The sequence below is a fragment of the Condylostylus longicornis genome, unplaced genomic scaffold (assembly GCF_029603195.1).
Source record: "Condylostylus longicornis isolate FDR11 unplaced genomic scaffold, ASM2960319v2 ptg000018l, whole genome shotgun sequence".
Classification (NCBI taxonomy): domain Eukaryota; kingdom Metazoa; phylum Arthropoda; class Insecta; order Diptera; family Dolichopodidae; genus Condylostylus; species Condylostylus longicornis.
The window spans coordinates 7,328,637-7,345,085 of NW_026577987.1; the positions used below are offsets into that span (position 1 = coordinate 7,328,637).

General features: G+C 23.6%; 1 long non-coding RNA gene across 3 annotated transcripts in view; it reads right to left on the reverse strand.

The window, feature by feature from the left end:
• LOC129606533 (uncharacterized) overlaps positions 1 to 14,625 on the reverse strand; it is a 60,431-nt gene extending 45,806 nt beyond the window's left edge. Inside the window, exons 1-3 of one of the 3 annotated variants that reach the window (XR_008696766.1) lie at positions 14,212 to 14,625; positions 11,433 to 11,695; positions 7,363 to 7,472 (exon numbers count right to left, since the gene is read on the reverse strand). This is a non-coding gene — a long non-coding RNA (uncharacterized LOC129606533). The remainder of the gene's footprint in view (positions 1 to 7,362; positions 7,473 to 11,432; positions 11,696 to 14,211) is intronic. The other 2 variants (XR_008696765.1, XR_008696764.1) reach the window with 2 other exon arrangements.
• Positions 14,626 to 16,449: the final 1,824 nt, after the last annotated feature.

Consider the following 16,449-nt stretch of genomic DNA (forward strand, 5'->3'; position numbering starts at 1 on the left):
TACAAAATTTTATATTTATAGCTTTATTAGTTTTTGAAATATTTAAAATAAACTCTTTGAGTTGTATGGCAGCTACCCGAACCCGTTGTCCGAATTAGTCCAATAACAATAGAGCTCATCCTTGGCACAAAAGAAAAAACTTGTGAAAGTTTGGTGTCGATTGCATTATTCGTTTTTGAGTTATCGTGCGATCGGACGGACGGACGGACGGACGGACGGACGGACGGACGGACAGACGGACATGTCTAAATCGACGCAGAATTTTACGCTGAGCAAGAATATATATATATGTCCATACCGCAGATGACTCCTTCAAGTAGTTACAAACTCCATACCAAAGTTAATATACCCTTCACGAAGTGCAGGGTATAAAAAGGGGAGAAATAATTGTTTTGAACACATTAAGCACGTCTTCCTTGAATAAGTTAAGGGTCTTTAAAAAAAATGAGTTATTTAAATTATTTTTATATGCAAAAATATATCATAGTTATTGCATACTTTTAGGACGAAAATAAAATAAAAAGTAAACCTCAACAAAATGGTCAAATTCAACGGATTTTAAATCAGTTTGACGCTTTCATGACATCTTCCAAAATCTTCGAGAGGTAGTAGCTTATAAGAGGAAAACAAAAGTTTCCATATAACAATATAAACATTTTATAAAGTTTCTCCAATTCTAGGTTTCTAAAAAAACATGTGTAATCGCAGTCAATTTTAACTGCTTTCTTGTTATTTCATCGTTTATGTAACGTGTGCTTTTCTGAAACAGAAAAACAAGTCAATGGAATAAATTGTGAAAAAAGGTGTTTGTAAGCTTTTAAAAAACGATTTTTTAAAAGCTAATTAAAAGCAATTTTTAACGGAGAGCAATAACTAATAAAACGGAGGCGGAAAATTGTTCACTATATAGAAAATAATCCTAAATAGCTAAATATGGACGGACGAAGAGAGTGAAACTTATGAGTACACTTTTTCCAGTCTTATTGGGAACATGCTTAGGTGGATATGATGCAATTCTTAATACTCTTTTATTTAAGGTTTCCTTTCTACCTTAAATCATTAAAAATTTTTGTAAGTATTTTTCAATAAAACTTTTTTCTGAGATTTTATTTGAATTTTTAATTTTTTCAAGAAAAACTTACTATTTTTTTTATAATATACTAATTCTCTTTGCATTGTTTTATTTGTAAACTTTGTTAGTTTTTTTTTTTCTTAGAAATTCCAAGTTTCATTAAAGTTTTCTCTTTGACTGGTAAAAAGGAAATGGAAAAGTTTCATTTCCTTTTTGTTTAATTCTATATGAACTTTTATAAACTATAACTAAATAATCTAGCTTTCTCAATTTTTGAAATTGGCATTGTGCTATAAGAAATTTAACGAAAAGATAAAGAAAACCAATATATAAGGAATAAATAAAAAAAATTGAAAGTAAATCCTTTTAAGCTTTTAAAAGTAAGCGTGATTTTTGACAAAAACAAAATAACGAATACATACAAACACACACACACACAAACTATGAGGTATTGAAAAACCATAAAAGGATATTTTTGAATAAAAGATAATAGAGCGTGAAAATTGAAATAAAAGAACAAATAAGAATTTAATGTTAAAAGGATAAAAACAAAAATACTTAATAAATAATCACATGTAAGTAACATTGAAAAGTTTCAAAGTAAACTTTGGTATTTCATAAAAAAAATTTCAATATAGTAAACTTACAAATTTAAGGGGATTGTTATAAAATATGTATATATGTATTTATATACGAACGTACATAAGTATATAAAAAATTAAATGAAACTGTAACCGTCATTAAAATAGTAAAATTAATTTTTTAGATTTTGTTAAAAGGTTTCAGAGTAGTATTCAGAGCTTAACCAAAGAAGAACTAAAATTCTAGAAGAAGTACTATACAACTATTATTTTATTTATGGCAAAAAACTCCCAGTTCGTTTCTATTTCAATTGAAATTCTAAACTAATAAGATTCCTTCTTAAATCCTTAATTACTTTTTAATTAATAAGAACAACTAAATTTTTATTTCATATGATGGACGTTGTTCATATTTTTAAAATTAAAAAATTTCGATTCATTTCTACTCGTTTTTGACCATTAAATCTTCTTTCTAATTTCATTTTTTTTTTTTAATTTTTTTATCTGCCTTAATTACTATTGCACATACTCAAAAATCGCAGTTTAAAAATTTCCCCCAAATAAATTAAAATTTTATTTAATTAGTTCAAATTTATCCAAAAAATATTTATAAGACACCAAATAAGTTATTGATAATTTTTGGAATCTATATTTTGATCTTTATAAATGAAGACTGAAAATGATTTGGCCTTAATTTTTATTTTAATATAAAATTTATAAAGGCAATTAAGTAAGCTCAAAAATTATACAAAATAAAAAAATAAAATTACTGGTAAAGTAAAATAAATTACCTTTATCCTTATCTATTCATATATCTAAGTAATTTTTTTTTCATTCTAACGCGTACAGACACAATAAAATTTTATAAAACCTACACACATATTTGAATTGTACATACATATTCAAATAAGTCACTGGACAAGTTTATAAATTTGACATTTTACGTATGAAAAATTTACCATAAAAAGTATAGTAAAGAAAAAACTTATTTAAATACCATCAGAAAAGTCCTTGACACTTTTTCATGTTATTGCTCTTTAAAATAGTGTATTAAGCAATTTTTAATTATGTTTATCATATAGAACAATAGTAACGTATACGTGCTTACATATTTGTGAAAGAGCAGTGTATAAATAAGTACTTAAAATTATAACAATAATTTAGAAAATGAAAACAAAATTTTTGATTATAAAAAAAATGATATATATAAAAGTCAAGGTTTTGACATCTTGTCATTTAAATTAAAATTACCATATGGTATCAATTGTATAAGATAATGACTGTTATTATTATTATTATTATTATAAAAGTTAACAAGTATAACCAATTAAAATCTATATAATGCATTAGTTATAAGAATGGTAAACAAGGCTATGAGAATAGATTGAAATAGGAAAATATACTTAATGTAGTATAACAAATTATTGATTAGTCTCAATTTATTAAACAATTTATGTACAGTGTTGTTAAAATTGTGTTTTTTAGTTAATGGCAGTTGTTTGCATAGCAACTAAAACAAGAAATCATAAAATTTTGAGTACATAAGTATCTGTTTGTGTTTTTATATTACACTAACAATTCCTTCTGAAATTTATATGATAAAAATGCATATTCGTTAGTCGCATTCATTCGCTTTAGTTTTTATTTTTTTTTAATTGTTTGTAGAAATTGGAACAAGAACTTAATATTACAAAACTAAAAGTTCATAAAATCTTAAACAATTGGTTTTTTTCGTGCAAATTTTAAAAATCAATCAAAATTATCTCTTTATTTAAAAGGAAAGTTTTAGGCTATTAATATAATCAGAATGCGAACAAGCACTTAATTTTGAAAGCTAAAAAATTGCCCTTCAAGTAGGGGTGTACGAAATAAAGTTGAATATTCAAAGTAGCATTTGTAAATTTTTTAATTTAATTTTTTTTTAATTTGAATCTGCTGCCTGTCCAAACATATACAATTTGGCAACACAGTTTAAAATTCTTGTCTCTTATTTATACAAAATTTTGAAAATGTTGAATTTTGAAGTGCTATTTTTCATGATCGCGATATAGAGGTTTATTGAAAACGAACTAAAAAATCGCCTACTTAATAATTTTTTAAAAGCCATTTCCATTAAAAAAATTAATTCTATAAATTATATCCGAATATTTTAATAAAGCCAATTATTTTAACAAATTACTTATGTACACTTACTTACATACACATTAAATAAATTCGAAAATTGATCTACTGTAAAATTTTTTATTTGATTAAGTGGCAATTTATTACATGAAATTATCAACATAGAATGACTAAGTATAATCGATAAAAGGATAACAAATATTTAAATTGTAATAGCAATAAGAAATGAGCATAAGTTTGATACGTTCAACTATAAGGTAATCGTATAAATTTTCAAAATTATAACTGCTAAATTACCGGTTTTTAAAGTCGATCACCCAAAATCAAATTCACAACATCAAATTCAACTCATTTTTAAATACTAAAACATTTGAGTGTCATTAATTAGTTCAAAACTGAAACATTAGACTAGAATAGACGACCATTGACTAAAAAGTTTTAAAAAATTTTGAAGATTTCAAAATTGAACTGTTTTGTTAAGGGTTCAGACATTTGATATAATATCGTTGTAAGTAGTATGCAATAATTTATATATATATACTTATATAACTCAGTGCTTATGTGGGTTTTATTGGTCTCATTTTATTGGTTTGTAAATCGAATAAGAAATTTATAATACTTAATATTACTTTATAGTACTTAATTCAAATTGAAAATTCAATTTGCGCGGGTGTAAAAATTTAAGTGTCAAGTAAATTTATTCGACAAGGTCATGATCTCTTGTAAGCAGAAATGACAATTAACTTACTCATTTTATAAAATGACGTCATAACATTTAACTTTAATAAATTTCTCTTTTTTTTTGTTATAAATTATTTCTTTTTGCTTAATGAACATACATAACAGTGAAATCCCTTTTTAAATCATTAATGTTTGAACATTGCATGATATACTGATAGTTTAAATACTTACAGTACTTTTCAAAAATATTATTCTCGGAAAAAAATAAAATGGATGAAACTATGATGTCAAATTTAAGTACATTTTTTAAGTTCTCTTAGACTTTAAAATTTAATTTACAATTAAGTACAGTAACAAATTACAATTTTAACGGGCTGGCAAGCATAAACAAAATTAAATATAATAAAAAAAACAATGCTTATATAAGTAAACTTTGTGGAAAATTATAATATAAAGTCCACTTTTAATGCTAGTATAGTATACTTCGAACAATAAATATAGAACCAAGAGATCCTTGGAAACTTTTATTATGCAAAATTAAATTTTCTGAAATTTTTTTTTTTCGTGTTAAAAATGGATATTAAAAAAAGTAGGTTAGTAGAACAACTTTTTAGATGAAATTTTAGGAAAATATCTTATATTTATTTCTTGTTCAACAAAATTCTTGTTCTCTATATCAGTAAATAGGGTGGTAAGGAGGGAGTTTATGTTTGCATAAATCAATTAATAAAAGTGTTACGCAAGGCAGCTCAAATTATTTGCGTAGAAGTAGTTTATATATGTGGGAATATTAAACAGAATTCTGAATATTTCTGATTGAAATAAACAGAACCACCGGTATATTTAATTGAATACGATGTAATAACGCAAAACACACGCCTAATTTTGTTACAAATTAATTTCAATCACAATAATTAATTTTGAATTTTAAAAAACCTGTCTTAAAACTTCGCATTTTAAATCTGAAAAAACGGACCTTGAGCTTTAGGAACGACCCTTTATGATTATTAAAATATTCAAATACAAAATTTCAAATATGCAACCAAAATTTACCCATGTAAAAATTAAAAAATAATTGCATTCCGATTCCAATTTTAAAATATTCTACATTATAAGTGATAAGATTATAAATGATTATATCCATATGTGTGGATAAAAGAAAAATAAACTAATTCCTTGGGATTTAAAAATTTAACAGTATAAGTATAGCTAAATAAATTGTAAGTACGAAATTTCTGAAACCGAACACTTTTGATTTCACTAGAAAAAAGCTGTACTTAATCAGATTAAAAAATAGTTAACAAGTAAATTTTGTTGAATTTCCAAAATAATAATTAATTATAATCGATACTGAAAATACTTAGTGAATACTTAATAATAATATTTCCATATATATAAAATACCTAGCAAAACAAATTTTAATCCAATTTTAAATTTGCTCATTTGGAAATACTTAAGTACACATGTGAAAATTTCCACCCATAGGTTTTTTTGATGAAAATAAAATTACATTTAGCACGTATTTATTTTAGTTTGAAACTAATTATGAGAACAAAGCGTTTTTACTGGAAATATTAGAGTTTGTTAAGTACGTGAATACAATAAATACATTTATACATAAGTAGACATTATATGTAAAAATATATTACTTACTCATATTTGAAATAACTCATATTTTTTATCTAAAAACTCAATTTTCTGGAACGTATTATAGATACGAAGATTCGAAAATTTTAAAATTCACCTTTTTTGTAAAATCAAACTCACTTACTTACTTATTTTTTAATCTGAGTAATTCTTAATCATTCTTTGCATAACTATCAATATATTACACTTAAATCGAGCTTACGCTTTGATTTTTCACGATAATAAGTAAATAGGTGCCTATAACAAACAATTATCACGATTCTTGATATTTTGAGTCATAATTTTCGCTTGTAGTACACCGATAAAATTTATGTATGTGCGGTGACATATGTAAGTATAACAATTATTTCCATAAATTAACGCAAATGGAAATAATACAAATAAATAAAATGACAAAAGAATGATAAGATATTATAGAACAAATTAAATGACTATTTAATTGAAATCACACTTAAATAAAATGTTTGAACTACTTATATTAAATATGGGGGGGGTATAATAACAAAAACATTTACAATTTAACTTGTTTCTTTACTGCAAAAATCTATTTCAGGATTTTCCTTTAAACTTAACTTACATTTTTGTCTTTTCTATTGTTACACAAAACTTAAAATTCTATATTTCTATATAAGTAGTATTTTCCAAAATTTTTTAGGGTGGCTTTAATATGATGAATAGGATTGGTAATCTAGGATCAGAATTAAAATATTATACCCTAACCAGATAAATTCGATCAAATTGAATATAAATTTCGGGTTGAAAAAATTAAGTATTAGTTTTCTTAGCCCTTAAAGTATCGATGGCTTAAAGGGGAAAGCCTGTATCCTACATTTTAAATAATTTCGAAAAAATTTCAAAATACTGTAGTTGACTATACTATTAATTAAAAATAAAATGACTTTGCATTTACAAGCAAATTGTAAAATAAAAGAAAAATATGTAGTTTATTTCCCAAAATAATGTAATACAATTATTAGTGACAAGGATCTGGTACGCTTTTTCTATAAATTCCAAAATTTTAATTTTAAATGCAATTAAATTTTTGTTTTTATTTTTGATAAGTAAAGGGTTTTCGCCATAATCCCTAGGCATATAAGTAATGAGTAAATAAGTAAATTGTTCGTGGTCGTATTTTAATTTTACTTTTTGTGGTTGTATTGTATATAGTTTAAAATGCCTAGTATGTCGTAGGAAATTTAAAAGAATAACAGAATATCTTGGGCCATCGTATGACATGTCTTACAGAACGAGGGTACTTACATTAATATTTATTTATTGTCTTATTTACCTCCGTACTAGAACATAATAAATAAGTTACCGTCCCTCTATGTGTCTGTTTACAAAACTTCTATGCCCTTTGAGACAAAAAGCTGAAATATAAATAAGTCTTTCCTTGAAACCTATATCCGTAAAAGAAAACTATCAACTACCTCACCCTCTAAAAGTTATAGTCTCTCAAAGTCCTAAGTATGTCATTTTTGACTACTTATTATTGATTGCCTAATTCTGCGAACGCAAAAAAGTAGTGGCGTATTTCTTCCATTGCATTATAACATATTTGGACTTCAAAATAAAAAATTGCTGTTAAAATAACTATTACCTAAAATACGTTTTTTATAAATTTGTAATATCGTTTTTCTCTAGAAGTCTAGACCAAAAGTTTACAGGTTGTAAATTGTTAAATTTATTGGTATCTAAATTAAAATTTCGTTTAAAGAAAAGTTTTTTCCATCTCCATCATCTCCTAAGCTATTATGCCTCTCGAAATCTATATTATTTGAATTCTCGTCACCTTAAATTTCGCACACTGCAAGCTTTTCTATAAATGTAGAAAGCTAACGGTAAATGCTATGACACCAAAAAATAAAATTATTTGTCTTATAACTTTTTACAATTTTTTTCTATCTCATCAAAATTTTCACTTTTAAAGGGAAAAGTGCTCCTTTACAAATCATTGGTTTGACCCAGCTTTATTAAATAATAATTTTATTGTCAACAACAATAAATAAGTGTGTACACGGTTTATGTAAATCTTATGTTTTGTATCTTTAAATTTTTTATGTAAATAAATTTTGTTTCAAATATTTTAATGTGTAACAATAAATACACTCAAACTAATAGTTACTTATTCTCATAATTCAAAAATTTTGATTAAGTTTAAATAAATATCTTAAATTAAATAAAACATTTTTTTTTATTTGAAACAATAAATTTGGACTCATTATTAAATTACTGAGTAAGCTGTAAGATAATATTTTATTTTAGTTATGAGAAGGTCAAATTAATAACAATTTATTGCTTAATAATGAAAAATTTTCTGTCTGCACATACTTATATACTTACGTATGTATATGCAAATACTTTTACTTATGTATTTGCACGATTCATAATAAAATGTTACGCGTATAATAAAAGTTATAATACACCAAGACCTAAATTTACGTTCACAGACATGTTTTGAAAAAAACACAGCACAATTTTTGCAACTCAAATTTCTATATTTAAAAAAATTTCTATGTTTAAAAACCTTGTATTTCAAAAATTATATACTTATATATAAGTATATCGATTTAATTCTATATAGAAGAGTGGTGAAGGGGTAAACTTACTCCGAATAAGATAATTAAATAGTGACACATTATTCAATACCCATGATTCCCGGCAAAAATGTATATATGTAAGTACTTCATACTAAATTCTCCTAACTTCCCAAATAATATTACTAAATTTACTAAATATATTCTCGAAAAATTAACCTATTCATCGTATTAAAAAAGACCAACAATGAATTATAATGGTAAACTTTCATTAAAACCGTAGAAATTCAGAAGCAAGAGTGTCTAGACAGTATAACATCTTGTTAAAAATAGTTTATTATCTTCTCTAATATAATAAAGAACTAAAATTTGCGTTAAAAGCTCCACGTACTTACTTATATTTGAAATTTAATGCGATGATTATAAAATATTTCCCTTGTTGTAGGCAATGAGGTTGGTGTAAAAGTAAGTTTAAGAATAGTTGATTAAGTAAAAAACATATATGAAAGACTGAAATGATACTCTTTTACAATTGATTAGCAAAAAAGGCTTTTTTGAACTGAAAAAAATTGCGTTCTTATATAAAATCAAGAACGACGTAACATCGGAAAAAAGTAAAGTAGAGTGAATCAAAGAAACCTGGGTGTAATGACATAACGGAAAAGTTATTAAATTTGAATTCCAAAGATTACTTTTATGTGCAAAAAAATTAAATTGCTTAAAACTTCAAATAAATAGGCAGAACCAATATTTCTAAGAAAATTTAAAACTTTATACTTTTACATAAAGACTATAACAGAATCATATTTCATATTTAAATATGTATATTTAACTAAGGTATGTATAAAATATTATCAATAAGTACTTATCTATGTACTTATTTTAATAAGAATAAATTCGCTAAAATAAATTATGTTCTTATTATGTAAGAAAGTATATGAAATATTGCACTGGTTAAAGTATCCAATATCATAGTCGTGCCAATGAAAGATAAAAATTGAAATTTAACATTGTTTCCTTATCTTTCATAAACATAAAAAACATTAAAGATGGTAAGCAATTAACTAAAAATTCTTGTTTACTCTGTTCAGTCTTAAATTTTAATAGATAACAATTTTACCAAATATTGTCTTATATAAGTATGTATATGAAATTGTAATTATCTTATTAGATTGTGTGGGTTTAAAATTAGAATACACCCTTACATATAATAAGTAAGTGTTGGTATTCGTAATTTATTGCCTATGAAATACCAATTTAATTTCATATTGGAAGCACCTGTATGTCTAGAAGACATACACAGTAATCATATCATTTTAATTCAATTTTTTTTTATATAATTTTTAAAGCCATTGAACCTTTTTAAAGAGAAATGATAAAAAGAAATTAAACAGGAAATTTTAAATTTCATAATGTTAAAATATATTAAATGCAGTTCCTGGATTGAATAAAAATATATTTTTAATTTTTATTAATAAGTAATATTATTTTGTAAAGAAAAAAAAACTATTTTCGAACGTGTATTCAAGTAAAATAGGTGAGATATACTCAATAAGTTAATTCAAATCAAATTCATACTTAATTTCGAGAAAATAAAGGGAAATTCCCCTTAAAAGTTCATGTAAAACAAAAATATTTAAAAAAAGTAAACGTTTTAGAATATTTTAATTTTGCAGAAAAAAATGTGACAGAACTTTATTTTCCAAAACAATTTTTTAAACCACTTATAAGATTTTCACCTTGATGTTTTGACTTTAAGTGAAAACTTAATTTTAATGGTTTTTTAGCAGTTGAATTGCTCTTCCGTGTTAAGTACGACAGATCATATTTCGAAAAATGCATATACATTCTTAAGTATGTTTATTACTAAAAAAAACGTAACTAACTAAACAAAGTTCTGTAAAAATTAATAGCATAAGAACATAAGAATATGCAAACAATCGTAAAAACATAAAATATTTTTATTTGATCACTTTGTCACTTTAATGTTCTTATAATATTTTATTCGATTGTTATATTAAGTAGATTTTTACTAAATAAAGAATTAAATATTACGTTCGGGCTCTTAAGGAAACAGTTTCCCTTCAAATCATTACTTTAGTCATACAAAATTAATCAGAACGTATGATAAGTAATCAGATTTTTCACAAAATTTCTGCTTTTCGTTATAATTTCACAAAAGTTTAATAAGAATTAGAAATTTTGGTAATTTTGAGTTATTTATAATAATTTTGAAAATTTAATTTTCATTTGATTTTGTCGCCTCCAATGCCAAATTAATTGTGATACATTAAATTTTTTAAACTTTCAACTTATGTCATAAGTACGTATACAACTTATATACATATGAAAAAAAAATTAAACATTTCTTATTAAAAAACTTTTAGGATGATTTAATACTCTTAAGCAGCGTTCTTTTAGAAAACTATATTCTAGTATAGTTGTCTATTGTATAGAAATGCACAAAACTCAATTCTTCGATTTCAAAATTGAAACCAAAAACAATTTAAAATATGAATAAATTCATGGTTTTAAGAATAAATTACAAACAAAAAATTGTAAAAAATAAACAAGTAAATTAAATATGTAAACTAAGTGTTTTTAAAATAAAATTGAAAATTGTACAAAAGTTTATAGGTTCTGTGATGAAAAATGAAAACCTTTTAGAATAATTTAATTAACAATAGCTGTTTATTTACATATACAAAAATAAATGTAAAACTAAAAAAAGTAAATAATTTTGTTAAGCAAGGTATTTTTGTATAGCAAGTATATAGTAAAAATTCATCTTACCTTTTTTATTTGTTTTTAGATTGAATGTTGACAAATTTTTTTAATTAAATTTAATTATAAATCAATGCCTAAACAATTAGCAAATCCTTTTCGTTTTAATTTTTTTATTATTTTTTATTCGTACATAAATAAACGCTCATTTGTTTTTTAAAACAAAACTTTTTTTGTTTTTCTCATTATTTTCTCATTTATTTAAATACTTATATGATAAATCGCTCTCTTTAAATCTTTGTCGTCAATATTTATACTTTGTAAATAAACACCTTAATTTTCAAAAACAAAAAAAAAATATTTTATAACTTTTAAAATTAATGTTGATTAAAAAAAATAAGGGTGCCCGCCTACATTTTGCATATGGGTACTTCTTTTAACTTTCTTAAAATTATAGGAATATTAGAATGTTAGACTGTATGTAAATTACTTGCCACATACCTAATTTTCGTTTTGTTTTCAATTTAAAAATAAGTAAATAAAACAATTTTCTAACATTTGCAAAATATTAAAGTGTTCTAATAAAGTTGAAAGAAATTTATACATATTACATAAATGTTGTTGAAATCAAAACTCGCTTAGAAGCAACTTAAATTATAACCCTATTTTTTATAAATCTTGTGCATTTATCCGTATCTGACTGTACTTACTTGCTAAAAAATAAAATATGTATACTATCGAAAACATTTACTAAATATAATATCACATCACAAGATGATTAATCTGTACTTAAATGTTTAATTTACATACACTTGTTATTCAAATATTCTGTAGGTATTATTCTAGGTATATACGGTACTTATACTTAGATTCACAAGTTTAAAAGATATTTTGTTATGAAAACAATGAAAAGACTGATTAGGTCAGGTGTACCCAATTTTTAATATTTTTTTTTAAATTTTGTACCTTTTCTTTTTATTGCTTCTTTATTTTCGATTTAATATTCTAGACAATTACTTATAAATTCTAAACATAAATTAAAATTATGTTGTCTGTCATTTACTTATTTTTTTGTTTTTGGAAATTTTCAAAATACTTGCTGAATGTAAAATGGCAATGAATATAAGTAGACAAGATAGTTATGTGTACCTTTACCATATTTGAAAAGGTATTTTTTTAGTTGTATTTTGATTTATATACATAACTATATATTTGACTGAATAAAAGAACTTTCAAGTGTACATACGTATGATGAATTTGATTTTTGAAATCAAAATTTGGCAAAAATGCGACTTTTGAAATTCTTTTATAATTTAAATTCTATTAAGTTTCTTCTAATAATTATGCATTATTACTAAGTTATTTACGATAATCAAACTAATAATGAAACAAATCTAGTTATCCGAATTAAATTACGATATTTTTAAATTAGGTAGCTAGGTATGATATACCTATGTATATGTTTCATATTACTTTTAAGGTAGCTGATTGTCTAGTTTTTTTTTATAATTGTTTAAATACGTAAATTTTTGTTTTTTATAGGTAAGTAGGTATACAAACTGAGAAAATATAAAATATGTATGTATGTACTTATATAAGTTATATATACAATCTAGTTAACTATGGCTTAGGTTTTATGTGGGTTAGTAATTTGCCTACTTGGCTTTCTTAAGCGTAAATAAAGAAGAACATAGGTAGGTACAATTTAATTAACTAAAACCTAACCTGGTATTAATTTTTTACTCAAAATATAAGTAGTAGGCAGTTTAGCGATATAACTAGTTACCTAGTATAGATTAATATTGATAATAATAATGAAATAACTTAAATAACATTTGTGATCAAAACTCAATAACCCCATTTTTTGTCAATTTTAGTTAATTTATAGTAAATCTAAAACTTTGAAAATTTTGGGTGACTAGCTTGGTAAAGCTTGAATAAGTAGGTATAATTTCACAATGCTACTTCAAAACTTTAAATTGCGTTACTTGTTGGAAAATTGAAATTTTCACAACACAGAAAGTAACCTGTTTAGGCCTAGCTTATACCTCTAAAAATAAGTAAGTTTTGCCAAAATCAATTATTTATCAATTAAACCATATTAAAGTTAATTAAAACTTTTATATTATTTATTGTAATTCAATTTTTTTGTCACGAAAAAAATTAAATTCTTGGTACATATGTATTTGTTAAGTAATGTAAACTTACATACAAGCATATAAATTTGTATTATTATAATAACAATTTGTCGAATGAGAGCAGTTTGAATAACTATTATTAATGTGCTTAGTTTTATAATTAATATTAAGTACCTACATTACTATTCATGCTTTCATGAATATTCAAAAATATATGTAATAAAACATTATCACCATTCGCATCGATTTCCAACATTATTTTGGTTAATTTAAATTTTGTGCATAAAACATCATAAGTACCTATGTACCTAGCAACCTAATATTTAAACATGAAAGGGAAAAATTCTTATAAGAACAATAACAAAAAAAAAACAAGGAAAATTTAAGAATAAAGTGTGTGTGTATGTATGTGGGAACCTATATATTTTGTCTTTATATGCAACAAAACAACGAAACGAAGTCTGATCTAAAAGAACTAGGACACCAAAAAGAACAAAAAAAACCCGAAGAAAACTACAAAAAAACAATATAAAAAATCGCAGCAGCACACAACAAAACGATTTAATAAAAAATTTTATTTTATACTTCTTTTATTTTATTTTTTTTTCTTTGATTCCCTGGATAAGTATGTAGATATATACAATTTTCGCTTTTTATTATATTATTATTATAATTGTATACAGAGTCATCATGTATATGTATCTACCTACCTACCTAGTTATCCATTCACATTACTTGTATTCACAATATTGAATTTGATTTTATTTTTAATTTGCAAAGGTTTATACATATTTAAATAGCTGCCTAGTTAGGTCTATTTCAAATAAAATTAAGCATTTTATTCAACTAGATAAAAGTACCTACATAGGTGTACATTAAAGATTACAATATCTGCTTCAGAATTTTTTTTTGTTCCTATTCTTAAACACATACAACTATTGTGTATGCCTACGTACTTACTATAATTTACTTTTTAAAAATATTTATTTGATATTAAAGTAAACTAGATTTTTTTTTCATTTACAAAACTTTCGTACTCATAATTATTTCCAATATGTACATATTGAATTTTTAATAAAATAAAAATATTACTTTAATTAACTTAGTTTGACTAAATTATACAAAAAAATTTCACCTTTTACACTTTTGTAAATATGACACAATGGTAGAATTTATAAACACACATATTTATAACCATATATAAAAACCATATTGGTAAAATTTACTTAAAAAATTTCTAATTAAAATTTTTTTTTTCTTATTTTTTGCAAATTTTCTTTTTAAATGCGAACTTAGACGTTATTATAGGTACTTGTAGTGTAAAAAATTAAAAATTTTTATAATTTTTCTGAACATAACAAAATTATTTTTTTCTAATTTGAAGAAAACACAATAATTATGAAAATTTTTTATTTTATATTTTGTTTATTTCCATTTGTGTAAATTAAAATGTTTTCTAATGTTTGACTTTTTCCCTGCTTTGCTGCCAATTTATTTGAAAATTGGAATATTTTATTTTTGTTTAATCGCGCTGCTTCTTACTTCATTTTAACACTTTTTTTACTTATATTTTTTCTATTTGTTTCTTTATTTTAATATTATTAATATCTTTAATTGATTGTACTTATTAAATTTTATAAAATAGAAATTTTAAAATAAAATCTATGTATTTAAAATAATTTTAAAATTTCTTTCATAATGGTTGTCTACGATTCCCGTATACTGAAAAAAATGACTGCTTGAGAGTTTAAGAATTTAAGATGTCATTTGTTTTGAAAATAATTTTCTCGTAAAAGCAAAAAGAAAAAAAAAATTTATTTTCTTTTTTTATTTTGTTTTGTTTTGTTGGGATGAGTAAAAGAGAAAGCAATTAAATTTTGCATAAATGTATATTTATCTCTTTTTTTATGTGTTAATATTGTGGGAATTTATGTCATATTCACAATTCATATATTTGACATTTATTCTTATTGGAAAGAAATCACAATATTTAATGGATTAATGAAATGTTTGAAAAATTACAAAGTATTCACAATCGAGTTTTTCAACTGTGATTTGCAATCACATATGTGATTGTTGCTTATTTGTGATTGTTTTGTGTGGATGGGATTGTTTTTTCTATAATTATTTGATAAAGATCTGGGAGACTTTGTATATTATGTAATTGTGTCTAAATTTTAGCACATGAAAGTGTTAAGTTCTTAAAACTTTTTTTTTTCTTTGATTCAAAATATAAATTATGAATGGTGTCACAATTTTATTTGTTAATTTTCTTTTGCGGGTAATTTAATTTTTCGCTCACTTTTTAATAACAATTGTGGCATGCATACTTACAGTTCTATTTTGATATAATATTAAGTGCAGTTAAATAAATTGATGGTAAAAATTTTTAGTTAATTTTTATATAATGTTGCTCCCATTAACTCACTCTCGTTCATCAACCAAAACATTCAAAAATGTATACTCTGAACTTTTGTATTTTCTCCACTTTATTTGCATTTACATTATAATTATACATTGCATATATTTATGTACCTATTGAAAACTTTAAAAATTTCAAAAAACGACAAAAATATCAGGATATACATAATAGCTGTTAAAATAGACGATAAATTAAAAAATTTTACACAAAATTTTATTGAAAACTGTGTCACTCACATACGATTGCAGCAAGCAATTTCAAAATTAATGTTAATATATTCGTTAATAAATTTTCTTACGACTCATATCCGCCTTTTATGAAAAATTTTCTTCGCACTATGCCATGAATTCTTTCAATTATTTCCCGGATTTTCGCTCACTTCACGCTAGGTAACGTCGCTGAATTACTATTAAGCGAGAAATTTGCGTTATAGTATTTTTGAATACTAAAACGCTAAAAATGAATAAAAAACATTTTCAAATAGATATTTAATTAAATTTTAAAACATTATACTTATAATTTAAAA